This window comes from Schistocerca cancellata, chromosome 1 (assembly GCF_023864275.1).
Source record: "Schistocerca cancellata isolate TAMUIC-IGC-003103 chromosome 1, iqSchCanc2.1, whole genome shotgun sequence".
Taxonomy (NCBI): Eukaryota; Metazoa; Arthropoda; class Insecta; order Orthoptera; family Acrididae; genus Schistocerca; species Schistocerca cancellata.
The window spans coordinates 15,117,338-15,135,503 of NC_064626.1; positions in this window are offsets into that span (position 1 = coordinate 15,117,338).

An 18,166-nucleotide genomic window follows, 5' to 3' on the forward strand; every position below is an offset into this window, starting at 1 on the left:
AAAGTGGCTTACGGCAGCCAACACCAAAGACCGACCGTAGTTTCTTGTTTCTTTTTTTTTTTAATATAAATACGACTATGCTAGATGCCCTTACATCCATGTCAACAGTAGAAGATACAGTGTGTTTGAACAATTCAGAACATTCAGTTCGGCCAAGTTGAATCATGTTAAGCTGGCCGGAGTGGCCGAGCGGTTCTAGGCGCTACAGTCTGGAACCGCGCGACCGCTACGGTTGCAGGTACGAATCCTGCCTCGGGCATGGATGTGTGTGTGATGTCCTTAGGTTAGTTAGGTTTAAGTATTTCTAAGTTCTAGGGGACTGATGACCTTAGAAGTTAAGTCCCATAGTGCTCAGAGCCATTTGAATCATTTTTTTGAATTATGTTACATAGACTTCTAATGTGACGTCATTCAGGCGATTTTCGCGCCAGTTGCGATGTTACGAAGGTGAGGACAACACAACACCCACTCCTCGAAAGGAGAAAATCTCAGACGCGTCCGGCAGTCGAACCCAGGTCGCTTCGGTTAGCAATCTGCTGCGTTGACCCCGCAGTAATCGAGGCGGACGACCACATAGCTGAAATTCCATCACGGAAAGTTCCCCAGTCGCTTCCACAAAATAGATGTCCGAGGGTTCCCGAAACATTCATGAAGCTCAGTAACGGGGAACGATTTAAATCATCTATTCTTTCTGTGCCAGTTGTATCAAGAACAGCAAGTAATACTGTACAAGAAACTTTGCGGATTCAAACACCTTTGCGCAACTATATCACCTCTATTTTTTGATCAGGAAAGGAAAATTTACAGAACAACCAGGGACTCTCTATAAGATGGTAACCCGCACATATAATCCAGCGTCTTTATTATACCACAGATACTGTAGTTTGTCAGGTGATAATGCCACATTTCGTATTTCTTAATATTTATCTTACGGAAGTCATCGCATAACCAGACGGTAATTTCATAGCAACATTAATATGTTATTACTGTTGTTTACTCTTTTTCCCCTCCACATTCTGAAAGATTTATACTTGTCGCCCATGAGCTCGATACATTATTATGGTCTGTTATCAGTTACTGTGTACTCTGAATATACTCACACAAATTTGGTTTAATCATCTAATACACGTCTTACGCAAAGTGTATTTGTTGCAGTTAGTAAATGAATACATGAACAGCGCCATTTTCTGTACTAAACACGACGATAGTAATTTAGGATTACGAAAAGGGTGAAATTTGTCTCCGACTCTTTTTAATATCTATGTTGATAATGCTTGGACAATGGCCAAAACAAATAGTTTTACACCTGTGACTTTAACTCACGAAGTCATCTAATGAAAACACTCTTTGCTGATGACCAATTTCTCATTTGTAAATTAAATATTACTGCCGAGAGCTGTAACTTAAATATCACGATCCAGAAACAAAAGTCATGGGTTTTAAAGGGAAAACTAAAAAATGGTTCAAATGGCTCTGAGCACTATGGGACTTAACACCTATGGTCATCAGTCCCCTAGAACTTAGAACTACTTAAACCGAACTAACCTAAGGACAGCACACAACACCCAGCCATCACGAGGCAGAGAAAATCCCTGACCCCGCCGGGAATCGAACCCGGGAACCCGGGCGTAGGAAGCGAGAACGATACCGCACGACGGGAAAACTAAGTCTCAAGCACAACTGTAATAAACGACCAGATAACAGAGTGGGAGTAAATGGATTTAACTTCTTGGGAAACATCATCTCGTTGAGAAATGACGAAGACACATCAAAAAAATTGAAAGTTTGTTATAGTAATGGGCCATATACAGAATACTGAATAAAAATACAGTGAAAGATATCATGAAGTTGTACAGGACATGAGCAGCACCATCTATACTCTATGCCAGTCAGATTTTGAAAGTAACAGCTGAAGACAACGAATTATACAACATGCGGAAATGAGATTTTTAAGAAGAGCAATTAGCTATAGACCATCTAACATGATAAGGAGTACAACAATCAGACAAGAACTGGGACATAAAAGCATAAACGAACAGATCAAGGAGTGTCGAAATAAATCTAGAGACCATGTCACGAGAATGAATGAAAATAAAATGCCTAAAACAGAAATGAATTTAAACAGCTAGTTGGGGCAATTATAATGTTGTAATAATGTTGTAATTAGTAGCCAACATCGCTTGATGTGAAATAGTTTATTTCATCACCTGTTTCGACAGTAACTAGTTGGCTTCTTCAGATTGTCAGATCTACAACTTATGGATAGAATAACGTTAATTTAGTAATTTGCACGATCATAAACATATATACACAAGGGACCATATTACCTGAATAATAAAAATTACGGAGAATTTTTGTCACATATATAAAACTTACTAAATAAAGTATCCATACCACCAATAAGGAGTACATGAGCAAAAACAGAAGCATCACTAAAGATGATGCATCGGCAACTCAGAAAGAATGAGCCGATGCACTTCAGAGCCCATGTTAAATAGTTTCGAGCTTGGCCGCCATGTGGCGCCACCGCACTTAGACAAATAATATGTACACGATTATTTCGAAGAGAGCACTAACCAACTATTTACATAAAAAAATTTATACCATACCAATATTATAAACAGGACACTGACAAAGCTCACAGCACAAAACAAGTACATTACCAGGCATAGGATCGAAATATGTTCAAATGTGTGTGAACTCCTAAGGGACCAAACTGATGAGGTCATCGGTCCCTAGACTTAACACACTACTTAAACCAACTTATGCTAGGAACAACACACACACACATGCCCGAGGGAGGACTCGAGCCTCCGGCGGGAGGGGCCGCGCAATGCGTGACATGGCGCCGCAGACCGCGTGGCCACTCCGAGCGACGTACAGTATCGCATAGATTACAAATACGTATCTATGATTACTAAATATAGGTGTTACATGTACATATGCCCTGACTTATTACTGTCATCATGAAGTCGAATCCTCCAGATCCCTCCCCCATGTCTACAAGCGCCAAAAATTTCTTTTCTATAATGACCCCCTCACTCCAGATTGTAAAAATCCACCAACCTGTCCTCATTGCGAAGCCTCCTATTTCCTCTCTTCCCAACTGCAATACCTTCAATGAGGCTTACCCAAATTGTTCTACCAAACACAAAGCCAAATCCCTATCCACCAAACGAGAATTAACTGTACCCATCTGTCCTACCGATTATCTTATCCATCCCAATAACTCTCTCTCTATTCACTTCCTGCTGCTGAAGGTATCATCAGATTGCCCTTCATCGGCCTCCAAAATATCCACCCTTTCCAGCGACCGCATACACCACAGCAAATTTCTCTTGCAGCCCACTCTGTTTTCCATCTCAGTAACCAAGCCACACACTCCCAAAACCATTTTATTTTTTCACTCTTCTAAACACGCTCATATAAACCTCTCCATCCCCTCAGCCCCACAACCCACTTCCTAGGCTCCCATATAGGTGTAAAACAATACAGCGTTCAATACCACAACATCCACTCCCTGCCGCCAGCAAGCAACTTTTAATACACACCCTTTCTCATCACAGTGGCGGTATCTTCGTCGTTAGTGGAACGTTCTTCTAACCATGCCACAACACCTGAATTTCTCCCTATATCCCCTGGCCAAAGATGAGGTTGCAATCGACCACCACAAGAACATCTCTGCTTGGTCACAACCCTTACTCAATAACCCCACCAAACTCCTTATCCTTAGCCTCTTCTTCAAAACGCTGACTGTTTCCTGTGCTACTATCTACATCTGACCTAAAAATCTCCTATGATTCCCTTACACAAATCGACGGTACCTTATTCATCTGTATTATTACCGGTTATCTCAATATAACAGAATTCCCTGCTGAAATCCGACAGTGGCGTCGATTTACAGACTCCCTCCACAGTGACGCTGTCACCATCCCACAGCACGCCCATCCTGAAAGCAACACTGTACCATATGTCGTTCTAGCATTTTCCAACCTCTTTGGACACCTTGTAAGGTGGCTATAATTTCGCACCTTACAAGCACTCATCTACATACTTTGCTGTGATCTACAACCACAATTAGGCATCATTTGATAGTTTGTACATCGTATATATGAATATTTAAAGAGACTGACATTGTCACGTACACCTTGTAAATAATTGTTAACACTTTTGAATGAAAGGTGACGGAGTGTCTTTATTATCAAAATGGCGTAATGAATGATTGCCTATACTAGTAGAGGTTGGAACGCCAGTGGAGATGAAACGGCAAGCGGAACTCAAGCCCTGGGTGGAAGGCCCACATGGGTGTGTTGGTCCTGCTTAAACACAGGAAGTAGCAAGACAGACGTTGGGGCAGCTGAGCGCTGGAGCACAATAGACTCGCAGCTACCCGGTATTGTAGTGGGACCGGAATGATAACCGGAAACATTGCAAATCGTGGAATCAGTTGAGAGTAACGAGGAAGCGTCACGTTGGAAATCACGCAGGCTGGGTTATTTTCCAAGGATTTTTCTCAGAATCGTGCCATTGTACGAGTATAGATATTCCCTCGCAAACTTTCCGCGCTGGACTAAAATATGGTTGGTTGGCGTTCGGAAGAAGCTGTAGAGAGGGAGAATATTCCAGGGTTTCGAGAATATGGCAGTTACGAGGGAGGGGAACCGAGTCTTGCTGGAAAGCCAACGGTGGAGAGGAAGAGGTCTTCCGTTTCTGAGCGCCCGAGTGTGACGGTCGCTCAGTATCAGCTTTGTTGGTACAGGCGGACTTGCTGTCTTTGCTCTCAGGAGAGTTTATAGTTAGAACGGTTAGGCACTGTACTGTTGCGAACTTATACGATTCTGGACTTCGCCTCCGGATTGGAAGTCGTCGTTGATTACGCAGCGTTCAGTAATTGAGAGCACTTCTTCTGCCTATATTTACGTTAAGACGTTATTTGAACTCTGTCCTTGTGGCTGGCCGTTCGTGTTTCTCGTCTGTAGAACACAGAGAAGAGACGACAGTATTAGAGTATATTAGTCAGAAGACCGCATTCTGCTGTCCTAGTGTCGAAAGAGTTTTATTTTGTGGCTGTAGTTCTTCTATCGTCACATACGTGTACGAGAACCATCACTCCGACGAACCGCACGCAGTACACACGGTGATATTGCTAATTGCTTCAGCTTATTAGGGCTATAAAGATAAACAGCTGTGATCACGCTAATTTATTTCCACTGAGATTCCACACCACAGTAGGTCGTCTTTGAAAGTAGTGTATTCTAGTGTTTGGAACGTAGACAATGTCAGTCATTTCGCATTATTTATGTTAGATTGCGTGGCCAAAAAAAGGGGCAGAGTTGGGCAATTGATCAGCAATTTTCAGTAAGGAAATATAGACAATTGTAACATAAAGGCTTGTTTTTTAATCTACAATACATTTATAATGAGAAACAACATTTACCATTTAGTAGTATCAGTTGCCTTAATCATTCATTTATGTTGAGGTTGTAATTTATATGTCAAAGAGCATTAAGAGATCCTAAGATCTGCTTGGGGGGTAGTCAGACAGGGCCAAATCATCATTTTAGCGTTCAATATTTTCCGTTGCGAACATGCCTTTTGTACCCACTTCGAGTAGCATCTTAGAACCTCACTGTAGAAGTCCTCACTCCGACTGGAAGTGACCACCTGCCTGTTCTCGTGACCGTCTCCTACACACAACTTCACCCCCGTGCATCCCAAGCGAGACTCCACCCAAAAGTTATCCATGAGCTCTCCTGTGCCCACTGGAATGCCTACTGGGAGTCACCCCTAACCTTCCAGTAACGTGATGGTATCCTCCATGCCACGGCCTTCCTGCAGCAGACCTTGTCAAACGCAACATCCGTCCAAATCCCCAACAAGGCCTTAAAACCCCATTTTCGCCTTCCCTCCCTCCTCCCACCCAAGCCCTACTCCTTCTGTGAGAATCCAATCGCTTATGCTGCTCCTTCCTAAGGATTCGTGAGCAGAATACACTCATTCACCACCAGCAAAGGAATCGACTAAATGCATAAAAAGTTCTCGGTTTAGTTTCCATGTCAAATTGGTATAGGATTCCAAGCTTTCGCTGATACCCTACATCAACGTCGTCAGGGGCTAACGCTGACTGCTGTGAACTGGTGAGGTTCCCGCTTTCATACCCACAGAATGATATCCGATTGGCTGGATTATGTCTTAATGGCGCATACAAATGTGGCACCATTTAAGCCCATAGATTTTGCTTCTGCTCTCTATTTGGTATTGTTTGTAGCACTATCCATCACGTCAGGTGGTGAATTGCGAGAAGTATTCATTCCTCTGTGTTTTTTCCATCTCAAGCGCACGCTTTCACGGACTGCTAAGTGCACTGCCAGTGTCTCTATTGCAGTTGTTTTCACAAAGTATAATTTCAATTGCTTCTCTGATCAAAGAGTCCAAATAGATCGATGTGTGAGCATGTATTCTCGTTTGTTCAAACAAAACCTTGTGCTTATTTAACGTGCTGTGCTCTGCCGCCGCTGGTTTAACCAAACGCCCGTATCTAAGGTGACGCCGATGCTCGACGCAATGATCGGTGTCTGTCTCCACGCAACTCTTGCCACACACACACAGGGACCTCGCCAGTTCACGACGGTCAGTTTTAGTCCCTGACGACGATGATGGAGGGCATCATCGAAAGCCTGGAATTTTACCCGAATTTGACACCACAAGTGAACAGAAAGCATTTTATGCAAGGATTCCATCGCGAAAAACTTCATAACCGAACTGACTGAATGCCAAAAAACACAGACATGCGCCAGACTCGACGCTACACGGCCCACGCACTGGAAAGTATGTGACTAACTGACACTCATTCAATCCGTCACTACCCTCTCCTTCGTAACAATTATCCCTTACTGACAACCTGAGCAAAGCTGACCATTTTCCATTCTATCTCTCTGACATCTCCTCCATCCCTGATTTTGATTACTATCTGTTCCTTACTATCCATGAACGTAAAAACACTGCTGCCTCACCCATGACTCACAGTTTTCAGTACATAGACGACATACTACACACAGAATTAAACACCCCGATCACAGCACATGACATAAAACAAGTACTTCACAGATAACACATCCGCTGGGCACGACCACATTAACTAATAACACATTACAGAATGCCCTATCTCCGTTCTAGTCACCCTTGCAACTCTTTATACCACTACTGTCTCCACGATTACTATCCTGCACTGTAGGAAAACTCCAAAATACTACTTTTCCTCAAACAGCAAACCTGCTACTGACACCTCCTCCTCCTGACCCACGTGCCTCACCTCAGTGTTTAGCAAGGTCATCGAATCCCTCCTCTCCTGACGCATCCATCAATTCCTGAACCAGCACTACCTCCTTCCTATTAACCAGTGTGGCTTCTGTCCCACCTTCTCTTCTGATGATCATCTCCTGCACCTCACCCATCTTCTATCCCACCAATTCAACACCCACAAATCTCCTTTTTTTGTCTGCCCCGACCCCCGAAAAACCTACAACCACGTAAGGTATTGTAGTCTCCTTTTCTAACTTTTGACTTATGTACTTCCAGTTAATTATGTCTGCCTCACTGCATCCTTCTTCTCTAAATGTTCATCTTTCATCACCATGAACACCACCAATTCCCACATCTTCCATGCCACTGCAGGCATGCCCCAAGGGTCCATCCTCTCACCTCTCCCCTATCTCCCTTACATAGCATGTATGCCAAAACCATTTCCACCAGTTCACATCCTTCAGTATAGTGATGACACTACATTCCTCTGTCTGTATCCTACACTCTAGAAATCCCAACGATCCCTCCAAATCCACCTCAATCAGTTTACCTCCTGGTGTAACAATTGCTTCTTAAGATCAACCCTTCCAAAACTTAGCCAATAATTATAGGACACACCACCCACACCTACCATCTTCAGAACTTCAACCTCACCATTTACAACTATCCTACCCAGCTAATTAATACATTAAAATATGTTGGGCTAACCACTGCCTGGAAACTAACGTGGAAAACTTACCTACAACAGAAGCGCTACAATAGATTAAAACTACTAAAACAATTAACTGGCCTAATTTGGGAATTGCACCTTTCCACTGTCCTCAACACTCACAAATCCTTGATCTGACTCATGCTTTACCATGCGAATGTTGCATGGATTTCCACCCCACTCAAGTTCAGTAAGTCCCTCCAGATCCTAGAACGCCATATGCTATGCCTCTCCTTCCACATCTGTTTACTTTCCCTTCCCAAACACGGATCCTTTACAAAGTCATCAAATACCCACCTCTTCTCACACACACTGAGTACCTCCAAACAACTACAGCATCTGCAAACTCGTCTCTGACAATACTATAGTTTCTCCTCTACTTTCAAATTCTCATAAGCTGCTGTGCCTTTGCCAACACATTCCACCAAGTCTACACCTACACTCTCTCCACACATTCACTTAAAGAAACTTCAACCATCTACCCCTCCCACATAATGAACTCTGCACCGAAATTTACCCATCGTATCAGTTCTGTCCACCTCACCCATTCTACTTCATCAGGGCTCCCTCTCCCTTCTCTGTAGATATTTCCTTACCCTCTTTTTTCTCCGTTTGCCATTCTTTCCCTACCCCACTTCGCCACCAACTGTAAGCCTCACCATATCCCCCCCTCCTCCACTTCACCCCATCTTCTGTCAAAACAGCCGCTCCTACCCATCGATATTATGCACCAGTCCTCCATCCTTACACCACCACGTTCTTACCCTCCTCGCTGACCAACATGTTCCTGTTCAACAACGACTCCCTACCCCAGGACAGAGCCTTCCAATTTTTGGTGCCAGAAAATGCTTCTTTTCAAATCGCGGTGATTTTGGCATCATGTTTTAAATGGTTTTAAATGTGCTCTTATTGTGTTTCGTTTCACCTTTTATTATTACCGTTATTAACTGACTATGGAAGAAGTGACTGTAACAATTACCGAGGCATTTCATTACTAAGTGCCTACTATGGAAGAACTTAGTAGAGAAATAGATTCTCTTGCTAACGGAAAGGCCCCAGGTGAAGATGGGATGCCTGCAGAGGTTATTAAGTATAATAAGTCTGTTCTTCTCAAACATTTATATTCACTAATCACAACCAGCTGGGAAGAAGGTTATGTCCCGATGAGTATGCGGAATTCGAGGATAGTTACTCTATATAAACAGAAAGGGAACAGAAGTGACTGAAGTGACTGTAACAATTACTGAGGCATTTCATTACTAAGTGTAGCCGGGAAAGCTTATGCAAGAGTCATCCTAATGCGATTACAAATCTTAGCTTCCAGAATCTCTGTGTGGCTTCAGGCCCGGCCGATCAACCGTAGATACGATCTTCTCCTTAAGACAGCTACAAGAGAAATGTCGTGAGCAGCAGAGGCCACTTTACATTGCTTTCATTGACCTTGTTAAAGCGTTTGACTTAGTGAGCAGAAATGGGCTTCTCAAACTATTGCAGAAGATTGGATGCCCACCTAAACTACTACAGATAATTGTCTCTTTCCATGAGAAAACACAAGCAACAATCTGCTTCAACGGTAAAACATCAGAAGCATTCCCTGTCAATAGCGGTGTGAAACAGGGGTGTGTCGTAGCTCCTACATTCTTTGGGATTTTCTTTTCCCTTCTACTCAGATTTGCCTTTGAAGACTGTGAGGAGGGAGTGTATCTACATACGAGGTCTGATGGAAATCTTTTCAACATTGCTCGCCTCAAGGCCAAGACCAAAGTAAATACAGTTGTTATCTGTGAGTTATTATATGCGGACGATGCAGCTCTAGTAGCGAACACAGAAGATGAGTTGCAGTATATAATCAACAAATTATCACATGCCTGTGAAAAATTTGGTCTACTCATCAGCCTTCAAAAGACTAGGATCATGGCGCAGAGCACTACCAACCTTCCATCCATCAGCATTGATGGCAATCCTCTCCAGGTAGTTGATGACTTTACCTACTTGGGATCCACAATATGTAGCAACTTGTCCATGGACACTGAAATTACTAACAGAATCGCAAAGGCATCATCTGTCATGGCTAGATTGAAAAACAGAGTATGTAACAACGGACTGCTTACCACAAAAACTAAATTAAAAGTCTACAACGCTTGTGTTATAAGCACCCTTCTCTATAGCTGTGAGACATGGACAACTCTTTCTACGCATGAATCTCGACTCGACAGCTTCCATCTCCGTTGTCTCCGGAAGATCCTTCAGATCTCTTGGAGAGACAGAGTACCCAACACCGAAGTCTTTCGTCGTGCAAGCACAACCAGCATCTTTGCACTCCTGAGTCATCGACGTCTAAGATGGTTGGGACATGTCAGACGCACGGATCCTGAACGGATACCGAAACAACTTCGTTTCAAGGATGTCTGCAAGAGAGACCTGACCGAGACCAGAATCAATCCAAGTCGCTGGGAAAGCATTGCAGATGGCCGTGTCAAGTGGCGAGTAACTGTGCGCAACGGCGTCAAGCTCTCAGGAACAAATCAGGAAGAGGACAAAGCGAAGAGACAGAGCGGCTTCTGTTCGAAGTCCCTCAAATGTCACATGTCCAAACTGCAGCAGGGACTGCCACTCTCGAGTGTGACTTTTTAGCCACAGCAGACGCTGCAGACTCTGAACCAAGCGTGTTACACCATCATCCCTCAAGGATGGACGGATGCCATTATTAACTAAAAGTGCCAGAAGCTACACTGAAGCGCCTAAGAAACTGGTACACCGGCCCCAGCGAGCACGCAGAATTGCCGCAACGCGAAGTAGCACATGGACTCGACTAATGTCTATAGTGGTGCTGTAGGGAACTGACACCATGAATCCTCCAGGGCTGTCATAAATCCGTAAGAGTACGAGGGGGTGCAGATCTCTTCAGAACGGCACGTTACGAGGCATCCAAGATATGCTCAATAATGTTCATGTCTGGGGAGTTTGGTGTTCAGCGGAAGTGTTTAACCTCAGAAGATTGTTCCTGGAGTGACTCTGTAGCAATTCGGGACGTGTGGTGTGTCGCATTGTCCTGCTGAAACTGTCCAAGTCCGTCAGAATGCACAATGGACATGAATGGATACAGGTGATCAGACAGGATGCTTACGTACGTGTCACCTATCAGAGTCCTATCTAGACGTACCATGGGTCCCTTATCACTCCAACTGCACACGCCCCACACCATTATAGAGCTTCCAGCAGCTTGAACAGTCCCCTGTTGACATGAAGGTTCAATGCTGTTGTGACTTGGCAAGACAGCCAAGCCACTGTAACCGGTAGCCGAAAAGCACGCGTTTAAGCTCACGCAGGCTGGCGTGAGGTCTGGAACAGTTATAGGAGTTTATAGTAGGAAGAAAAGTACGTAGCTTCGGGAATACTTAACTTTAATCCATAATTGATGAACATCGGTCTGACGGTACATGCATCACAAGATAAATAGCAAATGATAATGGCGCCTTGCTAGGTCGTAGCAAATGACGTAGCTGAAGGCTATGCTAACTATCGTCTCGGCAAATGAGAGCGTAATTTGTCAGTGAACCATATCTAGCAAAGTCGGCTGTACAACTGGGGCGAGTGCTAGGAAGTCTCTCTAGACCTGCCGTGTTGCGGCGCTCGGTCTGCAATCACTGACAGTGGCGACACGCGGGTCCGACGTATACTAACGGACCGCGGCTGATTTAAAGGCTACCACCTAGCAAGTGTGGTGTCTGGCGGTGACACCACAAATGCATTCATGAGGTTGTCTCCGTGCCAGTACACGTGCATCTGCTCGATCCAATTTGAAACGAGACTCGTCTAACCAGCAGACAGACAACACGTTTCCAGTCAGTCGTCAACAGTCCAGTGTCGGTGTTGGCGGGCATGGCGAGGAGTGCAGTCGTCAAGGGTGCCCGAGTGCACCTTCAGCTCCAAAAGCCCATATCGACGATGTTCCGTTGAATCGTTCGCACGTTAACAAAAAATGGTTCAAATGGCTCAGAGCACTACGGGACTTAACTTCTAAGGTCATTAGTCCACTAGAAATTAGAACTAGTTAAACCTAACTAACCTAAGGACATCACACACATCCATGCCCGAGGCAGGATTCGAACCTGCGACCGTAGCGTTTGCGCGGTTCCAGACTGTAGCGCCTAGAACCGCTCGGCCACTCAGGCCGGCCGCACGCTAACACTTGTTGATGGCCCAGCATTGAAATCTGCAGCAATTCTTGCGGAAGGATTGCACTTGTGCCATGTTGAACAATTCTCTTCAGTCGTCGTTGGTCCCGTTGTTGCAGGATCTTTTCCGTGACATCCACGGTACACACGTGAAATAGTCGTACGGGAAAATCCCCACTTCATAACTACCTCGGAGACGCTGTGTCCCATCGGTCGTGCGACGACTACAAGTCCACGTTCAGAATCACTTAAATCTTGGTGACCTGCCATTGTAGCTGCACTGCCTGTCTAACAACTGTGCCAGACGCTTGTTATATAGGCGTTGTTGATCGCAGCGCCGTATTTTGCCAGTTTACATATCTCTGTATTTGAATACGCATACCTATACCAGTATATTTGGAGCTTCAGTATACAATATATACAAACTATAATACAAGTTAAAAGCAAATGTTATATAATAAAAATCTTTCTTGGCCATAATACATCCCACTACCAAAAGAAATTCATAACCATAACTTTGGGGCGAACAGATTACAGATACCTATGTACCTATATAGAGGAAACATAGAAATCTGTAATCGAGCCTAAATCTGGTTATCTGATTTTACGCTTTAAGCCGTGTCATAGTCACGAAAGATTTTTATCATCTTCTATTGTTAAGTTTTATTAAAATTTTTATATTCGTACATATTTTATATATAATAAGCTGCTATTCCCACAAAAACCTATTTTGCATCTCCGTCCTTCGACCCCTTCCCCATTCTCCCCTCTTCCTTTCTCCTCCTGATCAACGCTCCCCTTACACCCCTCCGCAGTTGGTTTTTTTGGTTACTTTAGGTCATTTACCTTACGAAAGTACCACCCACTGTTTCATGCACCCAGCGTTATGCAGTTGTTTTGTTACATCGCTTTTATAGATGTTATACTATGTCATGTGCCTACAACGTATCTTAGTATCTGTTCAGTACCAAACAATGTTCATATATTTCGATTTGTTAGCTGTCAGTTACGTAACGTAATAATTTCTTTTTGTCTAGTTGTGTGTTTACCATTATGCAAATCTGTATCTATATGACCCTGTATATATACAATGTTTGTTATATCTCGAACTATGTCAACGTTCATCTTTCACTTGGAACTTTGCTCCTGTCTATAGTTCTACTACATCACTTGCCTTTTTTTTTTTAATTTCTTCCCTCCTCCCTTTCCCACATCTTACCTGCGTCCCATCACCCCCCCCCCCCCTCCCCTGGCTTCTCCCACGAAGGTTGTTCCTTTTTTGGAATATTTATCTTACGAAAGTACCGTCTGTTACTATATGATTTACCTCATGAATCCAGTACTCCCAGCTCCTTTATTAGTTCGTACTTTGTAACTATTAAGTTCGTGCACACTACGAAGATATGTCCATTTGCTTCCATTAACTGACTCTGAATTATGTAAATACATTATCTCCCTTGCTTTAGTTATGAGCCTACCATCACATTCATTTCGATGGGATTCGGTATACAGGGTGTGCACAACTGAATTTCCAGTTACAAAACGTTGTGGGAAGGGAACCGCTGCTCAGAATCGCATCAAATTTGAATAGCTTGTTTTGGCACCAGGGGGAACGTTATGGAAAAGAGAAACTAGCGGAAATTTGACTACTAGATGGCACTGTAAGCGTCAGAATATGCACACTAACAGACGCGGGGCACACGGCTGTTCCTCAGTTTTCGGCCGAGACACCCAACGTGACCGCCTCCGTGAAGGATTGCGCTTTTACAAGAACGATGATTGTGCATCAGAAGCCCTGCAGAAATTCCGGACACTCAAGAGCATGAAAAAAGGCATTGGTCTGATGTCTGCTAAGGTTATGAGAAAATGATAACAAAATTCGAACAGACAGATTATTGTGAAGTGCAATGTAGCAGAGGCAGGAAGTAGTTGATCCGACGTTTGTCGAAGATATGACCACAGCACTGCTGGAGGGGACGAGTGGTGGTGTGCAAAGGCGCAGTGCTCTGGGAATTGCCCGACCGCTGGTCACGCCTGCGACTACGTTGCATAAAATCCTACGAAACAATCTGCATTGCTATCCATACAAAGTCACCCACGTTCAAGAGTTCCCGACCTGCTAGCAGGACAAACGTTTGATGTGGAATGTCTTGCTCGCATGTTAGTGAACAGTGAATGATCATCGAACATTCTGTGGACAGAGGAAACCCGTTTCCATCTCCAAGCATATGTCAATAAGCAGAATTCCAGAATATGTGCAACGGAAAATTGGAGCGCACATCAACCGGTACCACTTCATTCTGCAAAAGTGACCGTCTGGTGCAGGTTGGCGGCATTCTCTATCGTAGGGCCGTATTTTTTCGATGGGATGAATGCTTTGCGTCCTGTTATCTGTCCGTCACGGGTAAACGCTATATGAGTCTTTTGGGCACGAACGTCATTCCACCCTCTCAACAGCGTGGATGTTTGGGTAGAACCATTTTTATAAAAGATGGCGCCCGCCGCACCATTGCACAGCCTGCGAAGAGGTTGCTGGTGAGGCCTTTCAGATTGATTGCCTTACAGGCTGGCCGTCCAGATCACCTGATCTTAATCCGAGTGACTTCTGGTTGTGGTGTCAACTGGAACATGTTGGGTTCAGCGCACCAGTTATGAACGAAGCTGAAGGGATGCATTGGGCAACGCATTCTGAACATGAGCCCAGAGCCGCTCCGATCTCCTGTAAAGCATGCAGTTTCTTCTTTTGTATCGCAAAACGGTGGACAGCATATTGAACATGTCATGCGCCAGTCGCACAACAATTAGAAACCGATGTCATTTTGATATTTATGCGGTTTTAGACCCAGGAGAATGAAAATCTATTTTTCTCGTCCGATGTGGTAGATGGGCCTACATATCTGACTGTGCCACAAGTGTTGACTGCCGAACTTGTGCAGTCAAGCTGACTGAACGGTGCGGATGGTGCAGCGTGCAACTCAGACCACCGCCGTCGTATTGAGATTCATCTGTAATTCGTAGTCGACCCCATTCATGTTAAGAAGTTTACAGCACCATCTATTAGTAAAATTTTCATTGAATTTTTTGTTTCGTGACGTTGCCCCCTTCGTTGATAACGTGCTGTTCAAATCTGACGTCGTTCCGAGCAGTGGCTCTCTTTCTGCACGTTTTGAAACTCAAACATTAATTGCGGACAACCTGCAGTAATCAGATATCTGCAATCTATTCGACCCTACGATTGGTTATGTACTTGTTTCGTGCTGTGAGCCGTGTGGATAATTACTGTGCAGTTGAAACTGCTTTCCTGTTTACAGTTTTGGTATATAACATGCTTTAATGTGAAATTCTTTCAGGCGAATTAAATGTTCTAAGATATTTCGGGATTGCAGCAGGTCATCGTAAACTTCACTCCACGATATTTCAACTGGGCAGCCGCCAGTCAGGAGAGACATCCAAGATTGGTTCACCTGGAGATGACTGGCAGGTATTCAGCTTTATGATGACCGGCTCCAGTTCCGAAATCTCTTCGAACAACATGGTTTACAATTTTTATGTAAATAGTCGAAATAATCATGTGCTCTTCGTTGGCCTAGTGCGCTGGCGTCGCCTGGCGGCCAAGCTTGAAACCACGTAACGTGGGCTCTGAAGCGCATCGGCTCAGTTTTCCTGAGCTGTCCTCGGAGCACCATCTTTACTGACGTACCTGTACTACTTATTGGCTCTAAAATATTTTGTTTAGCAAGTTCTACATACATCTACAAAACTGTTAAGGTTTCCATGGGCACTTGTTGACAAATCGCCTATTGGCTTCTATCTCGTGTTCTTCGGCCATCGTTTGTTTGTTAATTTTTCGGACATTTGCCCGCGCGAGTGACTCGCATTGTCAAAACTTCACCCGCCATTGCTGGTGGTGGTGACAACTCGGTGTGGGGCTTCCCGGGTTCGATTCCCGGCGAGGTCAGGGATTTTCTCTGCCTCGTGATGGCTCGGTGTTGTGTGCTGTCCTTAGGTTAGTTAGGTTTAAGTAGTTCTAAGTTCTAGGGGACTGATGACCATAGATGTTAAGTCCCATAGTGCTCAGAGCCATTTGAACCATTTTTTGTGGGGCTTCATTGTTTTCACTGGATAGTGTTTAGTTTGCCGACGAGACTGAAGCGCTACTGTATTTCTGAGAGGTAAGTATTTTTATTATACATATATTACGGTTCCTTCTGTATAATTGTTAAACGATCACGCAAGTTACTATATTAACGTTATTGTAGATCTAAAAATCTGAGATTGACAGATAGTTACTGCTGAAACTTGTCATGCTATATTTGCTTCTAATATTATGAATTAGTAATGAATTGACGGCCAAAAGCAGTAAGATCAACAGGCAGACCAAAAAAAGAGTTAGAGAGATGAAACATAAACTATACGAAACAGCCAAAGAAACTGGTACACCTGCCTAATAACGTGTAGGGCCTCCGCGAGCACGCAGAAGCGACGCAGTACGACGTAGCATGGACTCGATTAATGTCTGAAGTAGTACTAGAGGGAACTGACACCATGAATCCTGCAGGGCTGTCCATAAATCCTAAGAGTACGAGGAGGTGGAGATCTATTCTGAACGGCACGTGGCAAAGCATCCCAGATAAGCTCAATAATGTTCATGTCTGTGGAATTTGGTGGCCAGAGGAAGTGTTTAAACTCAGAAGGGTATTCCTGGAGTCACCTTGTAGCAATTGTGTGGGGTGTCGCATTGTCCTGCTGGAACTACCGCAGTCCATCGAAATGCGCAATGGAAATGAATGGATGCAGGTGATCAGACAGGATGCTAACGTACGTGTCACCTCTCAGAGTCGTATCTAAACGTATTAGGGGTCCCACACCGTTGCAACTACACAAGCCTCCATCGGCTTGAACAGTCCCCTGATGACATCCAGGGTCCATGGATACATGGGGTTGTCTCTATACCCGTACACATCCGCTCGATAGAATTTGAAACGAGACTCGTCCGACGAAATGACGTATTTCCAGTCATCAGCAGTCCAATGTCGGTGTTGACAGGCCCTGGCGAGGAGTAAAGCTTTGTGTCGTGCAGTCATCAAGGGTACACAAGTGGGCCTTCGGCTCCGAAAGTCCATATCGATTATGTTTCGTTGAATGGTTCGCACGCTGACACTTGCTGATGACCCAGCATTGCAATCTGCAGCAAGTTGCGTAAGGGTTGCACTTCTGTCACGTTGAACGATTCTCTTCAGTCGTCGTTGGTCCCGTTCTTGCAGGATCTCTTTCCGGCCGCAGCGATGTCACAGATTTGATGTTTTACCGGATTCCTGATATTCACGGTACACTCGTGAAATGATCGCACGGGAAAATACCCACTTCATCGCTACCTCGGAGATGCTGTGTACCATCGTACGTGCGCCGACTACAGCACTACGTTCAAACTCACTTAAATCTTGATAACCTGCCATTGTAGCAGTAGTAACCTATCTAACAATTGTGCCAGACAATTGATGTCTTATATAGGCGTTCCCGACTGCAGTGCCGTATTCTACCAGTTTTTCATATCTCTGTACCTGAATGCCTATACCAATTTCTTTGGCCCTTCGATGTAACAACAGACAATAGGGGCACCGAAAGAGAGCAAGCAACAGGCACATGCCTTACAGTTGAACAAAGACGAAGATGAAGCGAGTGAATGTGCATGTACTGTTGCCAGCAGATGTGTGGCTTAACGCGCACATCGCTGCCGTGCAGCCACACGTGTGCCGGTTTCTCTGCGAGCACAGAGCCGTTTACTTGTCCTGCTGCGAGGCAGTGCCCTTTGCACCAGCAGATGGCGGTGACACGGCGGCTCTTGTTTTCTTACCCGAGCTTCTGACGTCACAAGGGCATCTTCAGCCGCGAGTCTCGGTGTCAAGCTCTCTGAGTTTCATCTCAGGGGACTTAATTCATACTCTGAACACTGACTATACTAGTACATGCTATAACC